Source organism: Mustela nigripes, chromosome 16 (genome assembly GCF_022355385.1).
Source record: "Mustela nigripes isolate SB6536 chromosome 16, MUSNIG.SB6536, whole genome shotgun sequence".
NCBI classification, from domain to species: domain Eukaryota; kingdom Metazoa; phylum Chordata; class Mammalia; order Carnivora; family Mustelidae; genus Mustela; species Mustela nigripes.
Window position 1 is genome coordinate 43,336,062 of NC_081572.1, and position 17,218 is coordinate 43,353,279.

The 17,218-nt window shown below is 44.1% G+C and overlaps 1 pseudogene; it reads right to left on the reverse strand.

Annotated features, from left to right (window-relative positions):
- Positions 1–15,053: 15,053 nt before the first annotated feature.
- LOC132003344 (histone H3.3C-like) lies at positions 15,054–15,724 on the reverse strand (annotated as a pseudogene).
- Between the last annotated feature and the right edge of the window lie 1,494 nt (positions 15,725–17,218).

The window sequence follows — 17,218 nt, forward strand, 5'->3', positions numbered from 1 at the left end:
AATCTGCTTCTCCTTCTCCCTCTACCTCTTCCCCTGGCTTGTGCTCTCTTTCTCTCTCTCTTTTTTTTCTCAAATAAATAAATAAATAAATCTTAAAAATGAAGAAGAAGAAGAAGAAGGAGAAGGAGAAGGAGAAGAAGAAGAAGAAGAAGAAGAAGATCAGGAGTTTTAGTATAAGAGAAAAAAAAAAAAGACCTTATCAGAAAATCAAAGAACAAAGTAAAACACTGTAATGGTAAACAGAATTGAAAATTATTTTTAAACATGCATTTTTTTTTCGAGGTGTACAGTCTGGAATGACTAGAAACATTGCCAGTCCAGTAGAAAAGACTACTCGCAGTACTTAGAATCTGGGCTTTAATATCATTCTTCATGACAATGAACTAGGACTTCTTGAAGAAACAGCTGATTTGGGGTCTGGTACAGCAAAAGTAAAAGGTGAACCAAGGAGATCTCAAGACAGAAGGAAAGAAAGTTTTTGAAGACTAATGAGCTCCTATAGGACAGGGGAAAGTTTTATCCCTTTGAGACCCTCACGTGTTTGGGGAATCCTTGTGTTACACTCTCAAGAATCAGCAATTTGAAGGGAACTTTTTTATTGGTTAAAGAATAAGTATATTTATGGTGTCATTACTCTGAGCTATGTAGTGGTTCCTTGGTAGCACTATCATTCTCATTTATACAAGAAATGGATAAAAGAAGATTTATGGTTATCTGCACATTTTAGCACAATGGTGAAGCATACCAGAGATCTGGGACTTCCACAAGTTATTGAACTTCCGTGAGCCTCAAGTTCTTTGTCAATGCAATAGGAATAATCATAGTGGCCTCCCTTCAAAGTCACTGTGAGGAGTAGGTGAAGTGAAGCATGTGAAGCAGCCACACAGTAGGCTCTTCATTAGCAGGAGCTATCGTTATTACTAAGATGGGCTGAGCAGGACCCAGCCTCAGTATATCGCATTGTTCCAGAAGAATCATGACCGAGAGTGGTTTCTGTGACTGACTCACAAGCACCATCTGAAAGGTTTGGAGCTTACCACTCTGTGGATTAAGAGCAGGGTGTTTTACCATCATCATTTGGAAGTGAATTTAGCTAATGAATTGATAATGTCTTGGTTCTGGGTCCCTCCAGGGCAGACTCTTAAGACAGATGCTTCGGCTGCAAGTAGTAGTTTATTTAAAGGTGATCTCAGGAAGTACAGTAAGGAAGCGAGGTAGGTAGGGAAGGAAAGACAACCAATAAAAGTCCTTCCAAGATGGAAGGACAACCAATAAAGGGTGTGTTAATGAACAGGTTAGTGCTGGGGGTGACTGTCACTAGTAGGCCCTTTGACACACTCTGTAGAGCATACCTGAGAATCAACTCATGAGGGGAAGGAAGCTTGGGTATATATCCACTAACTTTTTTCCATCATTGGTTAAGGAATACTCTCGGGGTACTAACTCCCCAACATCTCCAGCCCATCCTATGAGGGCCGAGTACACTCTTTGGATCCTGCCATGAAGGTTCAGGGAGAGACACTCAGGAAGTCACCTGTTTGCTATATGGGAACTGTTGGCAGGAGACCTCTAGGCAGGCCAAGGCCATTTGGGCAGGGCACCAACACCAAATTCTATTTCTAAATGATATTAGGAAATAATGGTTAATTATTCTCAGGTGTGATAATGGAATTGCAATTATGTAGGAGAATGTCCTAATTCTTGGGAGATACCTGGTGAAATATTTATGGATTAAGTGTCATGAGGATTGCAATTAACTTTCAAACAATTCAGCCAAAACAAACACACATGCGTGCACGCACACACACAAGCAATAATAGCTAATATTCATACCTACTGAATCTAGACTCTAGATAGGGTTAAACAGTTACTCAATTTTTCTTTATATTTGACATTTCATAATGTTGAGGGAATGTATTTTTTTTAAAAGATTTTTATTTATTTGTTAGAGAGAGATACAGAGCGCAAGCACAGGCAGAGTGGCAAGCTAGAGGCAGAGGGAGAAGCAGGCTCCCTGCCGAGCAAGGAGCCCGATGTGGGATTCGATCCCAGGACGCTGGGATCATGACCTGAGCCGAAGGCAGCCGCTTAACCAACTGAGCCACCCAGGCGTCCCAAGGGAATGTATTTAATAGATATTTATTCCCTATGAGCTGAGTACTCGAAACATTGGGAGGGCCAGTGCCATCCAAGCCAATATGGTGGGTTTTTTTTCTTTTTTTTTTAAAGATTTTATTTATTAATTTGACAGATAGAGATCACAAGGAGGCAGAGAGGCAGAGAGAGAGAGGGGGAAGCAGGCTCCTGCTGAGCAGAGGGCCCAATGTGGGGCTCGATCCCAGGACCCTGGAATCATGACCTGAGCCAAAGGCAGAGAATTTAACCCACTGAGTCACCCAGGCGCCCCCCAATATGGTGTTTTTATCATGAACAAATGAAAGACTGGACTTCTCAATTCACTCTCCTGATATCTGTGGAAAATTGCTTTACTAACTATACGAATCTATGACGTCTACACGATGAATGGTGCTCCCTCAATTCTACAACATTAAGTGGGTATTCCAAGAGATACGAAAATATGCAAAACAAAGGTCTTCATCTTGAAGAGCCTGATGTTCTAGAAGGGAAGGTTAAAAATGGCTAGAATCCAGGTAGAGTGCCCTCAGTGCCGGAGAGGGAGTTCAGATTCTTCAAGAATGAGATCATGGCGCCCCTTCTGGAGAGTCAGAGAAGTGATGAGATTTGTCCAAGGTCATAAAAGTCATTCCTAGAACGTTCTGCTTTGCTATAACTGACAGAAAAGGGAAACAATTTTGCCATAAAGAGTGAAGCCTAGTAGTTAACCATTAAGCCTAAGTAGTTTGCCTGCTTGGAGTATTAACAGAGTCTAGGACTTGACACCTTCCACAAATAGCTCAGGCCCACCAGGAGAGGAGAGAGTCAGCCTGGAATCTGGAAATTCCTGGAAATGGAAGCCAATCTGCTCTACATCAGGCCCCGTGCACTTCTGGGCAGAGAAGAACTGGCAGCCTGCTGATTTCGGTGAGCATAAGAAACATCTGGGGAGGGGCGCGTGGGTGGCTCGCTCTGCCTTCAGCTCAGGTCATGACCCCAGGACCCTGGGATTGAGCCCCATGTTGGGCTCCCTGCTCAGCAGGGAGTCTGCTTCTTCCTCTCTCTCTGCCCCTCCCCCCTGCTTGGGTTCTCTCTTTCTGTCAAATAAATGAACAGAGTTCTCAAAAGAAAGGAAAGAAGACAGGAAGACCAACCTGGGGAGTCTTCAGGCCCCTTTCCTTCATCAGTTCTGTTGAGACTCCGGATTTTCATCTTTAATAGCCTACCGGGTGATTCACACAGTGTTCCAGCTTCTTATTTCGAGAACCACAGTCTATGCACCAAGGGTTGGTGTGCGTGATGGAGGTGGAAGGGCCTCAGCTAAGGGGAACCTGCCCAGCGTATCGCCTACTGCATGGCAGGCACCCAAGAAACAGTACAAGGAGGGGAGGGAGGAAGGGAAGGAAGAGAAAGAAAGGAAGTGAGAACGAGCTGGGAGGATACCCACTTGAAGAAAAATTGGAGGTGCAAGTTGGCTGCTCCCCTGGAAGAGAATGCGTGCACAGGGCCATCTGTGGGAGACAGACTCTGTAGGTACATGGGCCTCACGGTGCTTCTGGAATGAAGGACAGGAGAGGGACCAAGCAACTAGCATGTAGGAAAGGCATGAGAGGCACAGGTTTTACGGCATTTTTAACCAGGGCCATTCCCTAAGGTCTTTGAGCCATAGCCTTCACATATGCTGTCACCAAGCTTTCTGTGACAGAGGCAGCAGCTGGGCAAATGGGTGGAGGGTTGCAAGCCAGGGAGATCATCTAGCTGGTCACTGGGAATGCACTGAAGGGTTTTTGTTTTGTTTTTGTTTTTTAAGATTTTATTTATTTATTTGACACAGAGAGAGAGATCACAAGTAGGCAGAGAGGCAGGCAGAGAGAGAGGGGGGAAGCGGGCTCCAGGCTGAGCAGAGAGCCCGATGCGGAACTCGATTCCAGGACCCTGAGATCATGACCTGAGCCGAAGGCAGAGACTTAACCCACTGAGCCACCAGGGCGACCTGCACTGAAGGTTTGAAAGTGACAGAAAACCTAGAAATCTGGCAGTCATAGCCTAGCAACAATAGAGTGGTCCTTTGAGCAATGCAAAGGATCCAGTGTGGTGAATTTTCCATCCAGGCTCCACCAGTGTCCTACTCAGCTCCTTAAACTCAGGGGTGCCTGGCTGGCTTAGACAGAACACGTGACTCTTGATCTTGGGGTCCTGGGTTCAAGCCCCACGTTGGGTGTACAGGTTACTAAAAAAAAAAAAAAAAAAAAAGTAATAATCTTTTAAAAATTAAATAAACTCCTTACCCCTCAGTCATGGGACTTCAGAGTTCCTAGCTTAAACAGTGATTAATGATCCTGTAACGTCCCAGTCTCCACTAGGGTTCCTTCACCACTACAATCTTAGATCTTAAATCAAGACCTCAAGGGCCACCTTTCTAGGATTGTCAGATTTATCAAATAAAAATACAGGACACCCTGTTAAATTTTAAATCCAGGTAAACAATGAATATCTTTTTAGTCTCCATTTGTCCTGTGCAACCACTGTCTGTTAATTCATGACCAAAGCCAATATCTGGGGTATAGTTGTACTAAAAGAAAAACAAACAAACCTGTATTTATTTGAAATTCAGATTTAACTAAGTATCCTTTCTTTTATCTGGAAATCCTACATCTGTCAACCCTTCCTTTTTTTCACAGATGAGGAAATGGTGTTCAGAGAGGTAAAGAGATTTGGCCAAAGTGACACAGGGGTTAGAATCCATTCAGGATTCCTGGCTGCCCCCACTGAATTCTCATCCAAATGCCTTATTTCAGAGTTCAACCTTGGCTTCTTGAACCATTATGGATGTGCCTTGAAGTCTCGGTGAAATTCCTAAATTTCAGGCAAAAAATGCGCGTGCAGATGTATGTCTTGTGTGTGCAAGTGCACACACTGATTTTCCTGAGGAGATGGTGTCTGCCCTTTAATGAGTTTCTCAAAGGAGTCATGATTTTATTTTTTTTAAAGATTGTGTTTATTTGACACAGAGAGAGAGATGGCAAGAGAGGGAACACAAAAAGGGGGAGGGAGAGAAGCAGGCTCCTCACTGAGCAAGATGCCAGACACGGGGCTCCATTTCAGGACTCTGGGATCATGATCTGACCAGAAAGCAGACACTTAGCCACCGAGCCACGCAGATGCCCTGGAAGTCATGATTTTTAAAACGAGGTTAAAACCCATGCTTTCACGGTATTATGCTCCACCTTCAAAATGCAGAACATCTGTTACTTTCGACTGAGGTCTCATTTCTGCTTCCCCTTTATCCCTTCACTCCCTCGCACAACACTGGACCCGGGTCTCCCTCGGAGAGGAGTAGATTTTGTCCGCTAGTACAGCAAAAAATATCCACTCCATCATCTCAATGCCATAAGATGTCATCCTACCCTCCACATCCTCCTTATACCAAACCCCCAATTCTTCTGCTCTGTTCTCTATTTTCTTTGTTCTACCTCTTGGAACAGACGACAAAGGGTTGACCAGAACACCTTTCAGAGAGAGAGGGAGAAGGTAGCAGGGATATGACCTTTGGGACTGACCACTAGAGGTCCTTTCTCATCTGCAGTGATTTTGAAGTTCGTCTGCTAAGGGTTAGGGTGTTTCCCTGGGCCACTGGGGAAGGTCTCAGCCTGTTACAGGCTTACTGTTGTAGTCTGTGTCAAGCACTGGGGGGAGTAGTGGTGTGATTCAGCAAGAGTGGTGCGGCATAAAATGGCTTCCTTAGACGTTGGGTAATGTCTTCCAGCATTAGGCTCCAAGGCAGCGTTTTTAAGCAGCTCAGGGTTTGAAGCTTCCTCCTCTCCCACAAGGGAAACACACACACACACACATGCACATACGCACAGGACATCCTGTCGCTCACCGTCACCAGGCAAACGTCCAGCTTTCTTTGGAGCATAGTCTAGCTGTAGAGCCGTATTTACTGGAAGCAAACGAGGCTTCCGCTGGAGACCCTCCTTTGCATAGGCCCGACCTCCTTTGCGTAGGTCATTCTAAAGGCCCGACCCTAGTAGCTTTATATTTATGAGGTTGGGTTCTTTTCTTTAAAGGTTGTCCCCCAAGTACGTAAATGTCAGGCCCCCATAGAGTCTGGATATAGCCTCTTCGACTTTAGGATACAGGATTTGGAGAGGAAAGGGGCCCGAGGGCTATTTGAAAGGGAGGCCGCCCTGGAGACTAATGAGTGAGAGTTTCCTGTGAGAGGAAGAAGTTTATACATGTGTCAAACGACAGGGCAGTCACTTAGTTTCCAAAGAACCGTAACTACGGAGGCACCAGAAGTGAGGGAACTCTCTCTCGCCTGCCTGGAGCTTTCCTTGGGCTGTGGGAGCCTGCCAAATCTTAAGGGGCAGGGTAGTTCACTGACCGGCCTGTAGCATCCTGTTGGCTGCTTTCTGAATAAATAAATGGTCTTGCCAACCATTGTGTAGATTTGTGGTGGGGGGAAATACTCCAGTCCCAGAATTCCTACGAGCTGTGATGGGCCATGAACTTTACTTTACTTTACTTTAAAGAGTAAGTAATCAATCAGGGTTGAATGAACAATGAATGCTATTCAGGAGGTAGAGATGGATTCTGGAATCCAGATTAAATCAAGATGCAACAATTTCAGAAGCAGGTGAGTGTAAGGAGCCGAGAGTTTCTTCTGAAAGAGAACAGTGCTGGAAATTTGCAGCCCGCAATGTGGTGGGACGGACTGGTACCCACCGGTAGAAGCTGACCCAGCACATTTCTTCCACCCTGCATTCAGTTACTACAACCCCATAGCTTGAAATCGGCCAGGCTGGGAGTATTTACACCATTGAAATTGGCAACTGCTGCAACTCAGGGCTCCCCCAACCAGGACCGGTTGTTAGATAGTTACCACCATATCACTGCCTGTGCTCTACCCCTAAAACCTCCCCTCACTGCCCTCCCCCCAAACTGACAGATTGCAGAACCTGCAAGCAGGCCACCTTGTGTGTGTGTTTGTGTCTGGGTAAGCACACAAAGGATTACATTTGTACATTTCCCCTTCATAGTCAGCTTGGATGTCAGCAATCCTCCTGGCTCTGTATTGACATTTTTTTTGACCCAGTGTTTTTCTGCTACTTACAACCTGATCCTAGATGGTGATATCTCTCTCTCCCTCTCTCTCTTAGGTTCACAGTTTTCTCTCCCTTACATCATGAGGCTTTCAGTACATCAGGGACTAAGTAGCCAATTGTGAAAGCTTCTGAGGCAATGTTATTGTGAGGGCGGCAAATCACCTGAGCCATCCGTAAGTGAACCAAATCACCTGAGCCATCCATAAGTGAGCCATGCAGACCATATCAGCAACTTGCACAGTATCATCCAAATGGAAATTATGTTAATATTTGGTCAGTGTTCTTTCAAGATACAGGTTCTCACCAAGTACATCCTGTTCCCCTAAAGCTCGGAGAAATTTGAGACTAGCATTTTGGGTTAGATGGACAGAACCCAGGAATGTTATGTCACTTCTGCGTCTTGAACTGCAAAATATTACATGGGAGACATGGGGAGGGGACTGTCATTTTCATGTCTACTTTGGGCAGATAATTATGTAACAAATAGCCTTTGAGGAGATCATTACTATTCCCAATTTCCAGACAAAAGAATGGAGTAGTATATTCAAGAATATATAGCTAATAGGTAAGAGAATATTTTCGTTGCGACTTAACATAACAATATATATATAGTATGGCAGAACTTGCAGGAAAATCAATCCCTGTCTCATTTCTCCCCACCCCCACCTCTCCTAAATCTGCTCCCCCAGGCAACTCTTTTTGTTTTATTTTTTATTTTAAAAAATATTTTTTTAATTTATTTATTTACTTGAGAGAGAGTGAATGATTGAGGGAGAGAGAGAACAAAGTGGTGAGGGGCAGAGAGAGAAAGAGAAGCAGACTTACCCCTGAGCAGGGAGCCTGACAGGGGCTTGATCCCGGAACCCCAGGATCATGACCTGAACCACTGGGGTGCCCCCCCAAGGCAACTCTTTTTAGACTTTTACTATTTTTCTGGTAGTCACCTTAATATCTCTATCCTTAACCAATAGGTTTATTAGCAGAATGAGTGTAGTGACTTTGTTCAGTTTGTTTTATGTCTGTACCCTCAATGCTTTAGGATATCATAAATATCTGTTGAAAAAAATACCACCTTTTGATGTATCAATTGGCTTCCTGCTCTGTAAGATAAGGATCTGGTGTGCTAACATTTCCCTTTCACCTCCCCCACTGCTTCACATTAAGGCTTTATCCATATGTTTACTTCCTCAGCTAGTAACCTTTGTAACTCTAAGTAATGCACAGACTCCTTTATCTCTTATTCCACAACTACAGACAATACTTTTGGACTCCAGCGTGAGGGTCCTGGTTTCACTACAGTTCTGCCTGACTTGAGGACCCACACCTCTTCCATCCCGCTGACTACTTCTGGGCCAGTGAGTGTCTCTCTGCCTTGTTTCTGAAAATATATTAAAAATAATAGCCACTGGGTAATGGATTTTGAACAAGAGGTATTCTTGGGCCAGGGTCAACAACCAGAGAACGGTCTGAAGATATTGGAGTGAGTTTATCAAGCTAAAGTTGAGTGTAGTTCAGAAGCATTAAAGAATAGGCACGGGCCAGAATTCTGAGAGCCGGTTATAATTGGCTGAAATCCTCCTATGGCCCAAGGTGAATTCCTGCCATTTCTTTAAAACAGGACTTGCATTTTACACTAGGAATGTGATGGGCCCAAGAAACTGGTAGATACTCTGGGTTCTGTCATCAGCACAAAATACCCCAGGAATGTCCCCCAGCCCGATGTGTGCCCGGAGTCAAGTTGTTTCCTTGGCAAGTGGTGAAAAGGAGTGGGAGCTGGGCATAACCCCGGCATAAGCCTGGGTGTGGGTTTCATTAGAGAAAGTAATTGACACCGAGCAGCAGAGGCCATGAAAGGAAAACAGACTTGGCCTTTGTTTCCCGGGGCCCTCTGGCTGACATTACACACACAACGCAAACACTGTCCATGTTCGTGCTTGATACGGAGTTTTTGTTTCTGTCCAGTCCCGGCCTTCTTCCAGAAGACAGCTTCACTTGTCTTTTGTTTGTACTTCCTCATCCCCAGCAAGTCCCACTTGTTCTTAAAGGTACCTGCTGGCTTTGTGTAGCTGAGTTAGACAAGGGCTTGACCTACACATCTGGAACCTGGGCTTGAGCAACAGCGAGCACAGATGGCAAGAAAGCTCAGTTCTGAGCCCCACGGGCACCTGTTGGTCCTGCTATCTAAAGAGAACTCCAAGGGGCGCCTGGGTAGTTCAGTTGGTTAAGCGACTGCCTTCAGCTCAGGTCATGATCCCAGAGTCCTGGGATCAGGTCCCACATCAGGCTCCCTGCTCAATGGGGAGTCTGCTTCTCCCTCTGACCCTCTTCCCTCTCATGCTCTCTCTCACTCTCTCTCTCAAATAAATAAATAAAACCTTTAAATAAATAAAAAAGAGAGAACCCCAAGAGGGGTACCTGGGTAGCTTGTTCAGTTGAGTGACTGCCTTTGGCTTGGATCATGATAACAGGGCCCCAGGACTGAGCCCCACATTGGGCTCCCTGATGAGCAGGGAGTCTGTTTCTCCCTCTGTCCTTCCTTGTGCTCTCTCTCTCTCTGTGTCAAATAAATAAAATCTTAAAAAATAATAAAAATGAAGAGAACCCAAGGACTAGTCCCTGTCCTACAGTCCAGCAGAAAACGACCCCTCTCTGCAGATTGCAGAGTTGCCCGTGGGAACCTGGCAATGTTTGCTTGATCTCTTTGCAGACAGTTACAGATAGTACAGATAGTACCTGCCTGCTAGGAGAATATCATAAGAAGTAGTGGGGGAGCTCAGGTCATGGCAAGATGAGATTGGAATTGTATACATTTAGGGTCTGGACTTGAACAAAGCCACATCATTAGTTTGGTCAAGAATCAATTAGGAGTATCAGGAAAAAACTGGAAATGACTTAAATATGCAAATCTATTTCTCTCTTATATTTAAGAAGTCCAGAGATAGTCATCCCGTGATTGGTAAGGTATGCCATGGTATCCTTCTTAATCCTGCATGGCTTCTATTCCCAAAGTTATCTCTCTCTCTCTCTTTTTTAAGATTTTATTTATTTATTTGTCAGAGAGAGAGCACGTGCACAAGCAGGGGTAGCAGCAGGCAGAAGGAGAAGCAGGCTTCCCGCTGAGCAAGAAGTCTGATGTGGGACTTGATCTCTGGATCCTGGGATCACGACTTGAGCCAAAGGCAGATGCTTAACTGACTAAGCCACCCAGGCATCCCTGCCAAGGTAATCTCAACATGGCTCCTAGACTTCTGGTCGTTGGGTCCATATTATAGCCAACACAGAGGAAAGAGGGCAAAGCAGGGCTCTGCTTTCCTTTAAGGCTGTTGCTTGGAAATAGCTCATAGCTCATACCAGCTACTTACATTGTTCATACCAACTACTGCTTCTCTGTCATTGGCCAGAACCTGGTCACGTGAACATACCTCCCTGCAAGAAGCCTGATCATTGTTGTTTTTATTCCAGGCAATCATGTGCCCAGCTAATAATCAGGGATTTTGTTCCTCAGTACAAAGGAAAATGGAGATTGAAGAACAACCAGTCGTCTCTAATCCCTGATGGAGCAGATCAATACGACACTCACTGCCTCCATTCAGGCCACTCTTATTTGGGTTGACTGGCCTAACCAAATATTATACATGTTTGAGAGTCAACTTCCAAGGATAAAGATGAAGCGTTCTCTCAGGTTGCACCCGCTCCACTGACCTCTCAGGTCAGGGCAGACCAACTCCATTTGAGGGATTGGGATAATTAGTAACTCAATGTATCCTGGCTAAGAAGGCATGCTACTTAAAGATAAGCTTTGTCCTTGCCACAGGAAAAAGGCAGTAAGCTTAGACCTGTCCCACCACACAGCCATGCCAACTAAAGGAGGCAGGGAGAAGCATCTCCAACAGAGGTGTACCCAAGAACACTGGACTCCAAACTAGGATTTGATTTAGACCTTTCCCCTGTCTTCAATGACTAACATGGTGGGTCAAGGTATGCCTTCTGGATCACAGAGCAATGAGAATTCAGGCCATGCCAGATGGAGGAGTGGAGGGCTTCACTGACCAAGACCTGGTGAATCAAGGGGCATCCCTGGTCCAGGTAAAGCCATACCTGTGTGTAGTCACTTCTCCCTGTGTGTGAGCAGGACTCCTTGCCTCATTCCTAACAAAGAGATTATGGTGGAAGCTTTGGGATGTCACTGCTGAGAATAGGTTACAAAAAGACTATGGTTTCTGTGTTGCCTTCCGTCTGAGCACTTACTGAGGGAATCCAGTTGTGGGAGGCCCTTGGGGAGGTCCACATGGCAATGAACTCCTATCTCCAGCCCACAGCCAGGAATGATCAACACCTGGTGAAAGCCACATGAGTTAGCTTGGAAATGGATCTTCTCCAATCAAGCCCCAAGAAGACTGCAGCTCTCACCGATAGCTTGACCACAACTTTGTGAGGAACCCTGAACCAGAGTCACCCAGCTAAGCTGCACCCAGATTCTTGCCCCGCAAAAACTGTGACAGCATGCCTATTGTTGTAAACCACAGAGTCTTGGGGTACCTATTTATGCAGCAATAAATAATGAATATAAGTTGTTTACATCTTAAATCCTGCAAGTTTACTCCCATTCTCAACTTTTTAGACTCGCTATCTCAGCCTCAATGTGCCAGGTTCAGGCCATGCAAGAATGTGAACACAGAGCTGAGATAATCCCCTTGAAATTAGAGAAATATTTCTCCAGGCAGCATGAGTGTCACGAAGAAATACTATAAATCACTTTCTTTATTTAAAAAAATGTGTGGGAGCGCCTTTCCGTAGCAGACGACATGCCTCTGCTTAAAGAAGCGGAGTCTCGGAGTCTCATTTCTTCTTGCAACATGCTGAAAAGGCATGCATTCCTTGGTTGCATTGCATATTTGCAACCTCCTCTCCTTCCTTCATCCCCGAGTCAAGGTCAGGGCACCTGTTGTTCGCTTACTGGCTGGGAGTGAAGCAGTTCATGGATTAGCATTCCAGTGCAACCTGTTATTCTTAGAATAACGCTCTTCTTTGCTAAGCATATGGCCAGGTTTCCATCAGTAACGACTCCAACATCTATTTTTTTCACAAAATAATTATTATAGATGAAAACTCTCTTCTCCCATAGCATGAATCTGCAGCGATGAATAGAATAAAATGTCACGGAGCATTATCCCCTCCTGTATGTTGCACACATATAGCAAGGGCTGTTTTGTACATAGAACATCAGCCTTTTCCTTCGTATGTGAAGGGAAATATCTTTTAGGATGCACACACGACCCTATTTGATTTTTACATTGTAGGCTGTTGAGTTTTTGCATCAGCCTAGAGCATCACTAGATAAACAACTTTTGTTTGCCTTCTACTCAAGCATAAAATGTGTCATTAGCTCTGTAATTGGATTTAGACCTTTCTGGTAATAATTTATAATAATTTATAGCCTTGTTTTGCTGCAGAAGTATAGATTTCAATAATGTTCTATAGTTATATTTTCTGGCTCCCTTTAAAAACCAAATTCATCAATTTGGAAAATATTATTTTGTTCTTACTCTAGAAAAAAATGTTATTATTTTATTGAGAGGTCACCATGTTTTGTTTGAAAAAGACAAAAAGTCATGGGTGGCTTTATGTTTATATCTGAACAAGTTCATAATAAACAATACATTGAGGAATAGAGATGAGTAAATTGCTAGTCCAGTAATGTCCAATTTTCAGATACTCACTATCCCTTTTGCTATTTGCACTATAATTTTTTGCCTACTTGTGCAAAATAATTACATTTTCAGATGTGTAGCCTACAACATAGTCACATATTCTCACTAGAGTCCTACTCATGACTTAATTCTATCATGCTACTTTGATTTGTGGTATTCACCTTACTATATTCGTGGCTTTTATATTATTTATTTTATTTTTATTTTTATAGAGGGAAGGAGAGAGAGAGACAGAGAGACTCTTAAGCAGTCTCCACACCCCACATGGAACCTGATGAGGGGCTCAAATTTGCAACCCTGAGATCGTGACCTGAGTTGAAATCAGGAGTCAGACACTTAACCGACTACATCACCCAGGCACCCGTATTTATGATTTCTTTTTAAAAACTTTAATAACAGGTTCATTTGGGTGGGTCAGTGGGTTAAAGCCTCTGCCTTTGGCTCAGGTCATGATCCCGGGATCCTGGGATCGAGCCCCACATCCCGCTCTCTGCTCGGCGGCGAGCCTGTTTCCTCCTCTCTCTCTGCCAGCCTCTCTGCCTGCTTGTGATCTCTGTCAATAAATAAATTAAAATCTTAAAAAAAAAACTTTAATAACAGGTTGATTGAGATATAATTCACATAAAGTTTGCCCTTTGAAAGTGTGCAACTCAGTGGTTTTCAGAACATTCATACAGTTGTGCAACGATCACTGTTATCAAATTTTAGAATAATTTCATCACCCAAAAAAGGAACCCTCCCCCTATTAGTAGTCACTCCTATTCCCCCCTTCCCTCCAGCCCCTGAAAACCACTAACCTGCTTTCTGTCTCCACAGATTTACTTATTCTGGATATTTCCAATAAATGTAATCACACAGCATGTGGTCTTTTATGTCTGACTTCTTTCACTTAGCATGATGTTTCCAAGATTCATCCACCTGATTATCTGTCATTACTTCATTCCTTTTTATGGCCAAATATTTTTCCATTATATAGATATGACACATTTTTACTTATTTCTTCATCAGTACATGGGCAATTAGATTGTTTCCACTTTTTGGCTGTCATGAATAATACCACCATGGACATTCATGTACAGGTTTTTGTGTGGACAAGTGTTTTTATTTCTCTTGTGTATATACCTATGAGAGGAGTTGCTGGTTCCTATGGTAACTCTATGTCTAACATTTTGAGAAACTTCCAAACTGGCTGCACCATTTTATAATTCCCCACAGCAATGTGTGAGGGTTGCATTTTTTCTGCGTATTTATCATCATTTGTTATTGTCTGTCTTTTCCATTTTAGCCATCCTAGTATGCTTAAAGTGGCATCTCATTGTGAATTTTTTGGTTAACAGATTTACTGAGATATAATTCACCTCCATACAACTCCCCCATTTCAAGTGTATGACTGAGGGCTGGCTCTGTGGGTGGAGCACATGACTCTTGATCTCGGGGTGGCAGGTTGAAAGACAACATTGGATGCAGAGATTATTTTAAAATAAGATTTCTTTTTAAAGTGTACAATCCAGGGGCGCCTGGGTGGCTCAGTGGGTTAAAGCCTCTGCCTTCGGCTCAGGTCATGAACCCAGGGTCCTGGGATCGAGTCCCACATCGGGTTCTCTGCTCAGCAGGGAGCCTGCTTCCTCCTCTCTCTGACTGCCCCTCTGCCTACTTGTAATCTCTGTCTGTCAAATAAATAAATAAAATCTTAAAAAAAAAATAAAGTGTACAATCCAGTGGTTTTTCATATATTCGCAGTTGCGTAACCATCACCACAATCATTTTAGAGCACTTTCATCATCTTCGAAAGAAACTCCATTCCCTTTCGCAATCTCACTGTGGTTTTCCTATGTGTTTCCTTTGTGAATAACAATGTTGAACATCTTGTCATGTGCTTATTGGCCGTGTGTACATCGTGTTTGGAAAAAGTCTGTTCAAATCTTTTGTTTGAGAGACAGAAGGGAGCGCAAGCAAGGGGGAGAGGAGCAGAGGGAGAGGGACAAGCGGGCTCTGTGCTGAGTGCAGAGCCTGACGTGGGGCTTGATCCCATGACCCTGAAATCGTGATCTGAGCTGAAATCAAGAGTTAGATGCTTAACTGACTGAGCCACCTGGTTGCCCCACATCACAGTGGATTCTTAAGCATGTTCTCCACATATGCCAGGTGCTAGTTGGATGTCTTTTGGCATAATTGTTATATGCTTGGCATGAGGGGTACGCAGGTTGGTGTCTTCAAAGAGGCCCAAGAGGCTCTGGAGTTAGACTCGCTTGCCTCCTGCAAAGCATGAATAGCTACACTCCAGAAGTGCAGGTTTGTTTTGAAGTCCTGAGCAATTTCTCACACCAGACTCTGGAAAGGAAGTTTGTGGATCAGAAATTCAATGGCGGGACACCTGGGTGGCTCAGTCGGTGAAGTGGTTGCCTTCGGCTTGGGTCATGATCCCTGGATCCTCAGAATGAGTCCCACATAGGGCTTCTTGCTCAGTGGGGAGGCTGCTTCTCTCTGGCTCTGCCTGCTTTTGTTCTCTTTCTTTCTCTCTCTGACAAATAAATAAAATCTTTAGAAATAAAAAAAAATAAGAAAAAAATTTAAAAATCTTTTAGAAAAAAATATTTAGAAATAAAAAAATTCAATGAACTTCTAATCATGTCTAATTCCACAGAGTGCCACAGTACCAGGCCTGTAGTGATGAGGTTTCTTCACCCCTCCAGTAGAGGGCACACTCTTGCACGTGGCTTTTGTAGCAGGTTGCTTCCTTGGTGCTTTACCACAGGTCCACTGGCAGGCAGTAGACCTTGGAACAGCCATGGTACAAAGACCTTCTTACTTACCCCCCTTCTCCTTTGGCTGGGCTTGGCAAACTAGAGGTGGCCCTGGCGTTAGTGAGTGACAAGAGAAGGTGGTGAGGAGGCCTGAGCTGCTAGTTCTTTTTAAAATTTTTGGGAAATGTGGTTCACGGGGATAGTGGCAATGAAAATGCAAATTTAATCACTGTTGGGTCAGTGTTCTTAGTTGCAAGCAGCAGAAACTAACTCTAGGTGGTTTAAGCACGAAAGAAAATTTACTAAAACGATGTTACTGGGTGATGGAGAAATAGGCTCGGAAAATAGAACAAGGGGTGTTCCAGCAGTAACCAGGTTCAGAGGCTAAATATTACTATAAATCAGTCCAGGAAGATCCTGTGGTTATACCTGCTAAACCACTGAATGCCACAGGTTGGTGTGCGCTCCCCGGAGGCCCAGGACACTGCCCCACTGCTAAACCGTAGCCCCAGCAAATGGATCTTTCCGCCACCAAGGCGGCCTCTAGGCACCACAACCAGTTCCTGCTCTCTGTGTCACTTGCTCGCGATCCAAAGCTGGAGAAATGATGGTACAAGATCATGTCTACGCTTACCTCTCAGATCTGTTGATGCTTCCCAGTCTGTCTTTGGAATAAGACTGGGACAGGTCAAGGGTGCTGCAATCTGGTTGGAGGAGGTCGTGTTGAAATTGCATTTAGGAATATTACTTGAGTTTTCTGAGCCTCACTTCTCTCTTTTTTCTTAAATAGATATTTTGTGGGTTTTTTTTTTATGTTTTAAATTTTTTATTTTTTTATAAACATTTATTTTTATCCCCAGGGGTACAGGTCTGTGAATCGCCAGGTTTACACACTTCACAGCACTCACCAAAGCACATACCCTCCCCAATGTCCATAACCCCACCCCCCCTTCTCCCAACCCCCCTCCCCCCAGCAACCCTCAGTTTGTTTTGTAAGATTAAGAGTCACTTATGGTTTGTCTCCCTCCCAATCCCATCTTGTTTCATTGATTCTTCTCCTACCCTTTTGTGGGGTTTTTAAAAAATATTTTATTCATTTGTGAGAGAGAGAGAGAGGATAGAGGGAGGAGCAGACTCCTCACTGAGCAGAAAGCCCGGTACAGGACTGGATCCCAGGAACCTGAGATCATGACCTGACCTGAACGCAGAGGCTTAACAGACTGAGCCACCCAGGAGCCCCAAGCCTCATTTTCTTTGTCTAGAAAATGAAGATATAATAATGCCTTTTTTACAGGGTCATTGTGAGAGGAACAATGGACATAAAGTGAATAAGACAGTGTTTGGACACAGAAATGTTCATAACCGGTGCCTGTTTATAGTCTTGGGTCAGTCTATTTCTTGGCTACCAGGTCCTTTTTCTTGGAGTCAGCAAAAGTCTGTTTTTCACTGTAGCTTTCGAACCATCTCTGACTCCTAAGCTTTTGTATTCCAGCTCCTAATCAATGCCAGTGTTCCTGAACTTGAATGTCTGACCTACTGT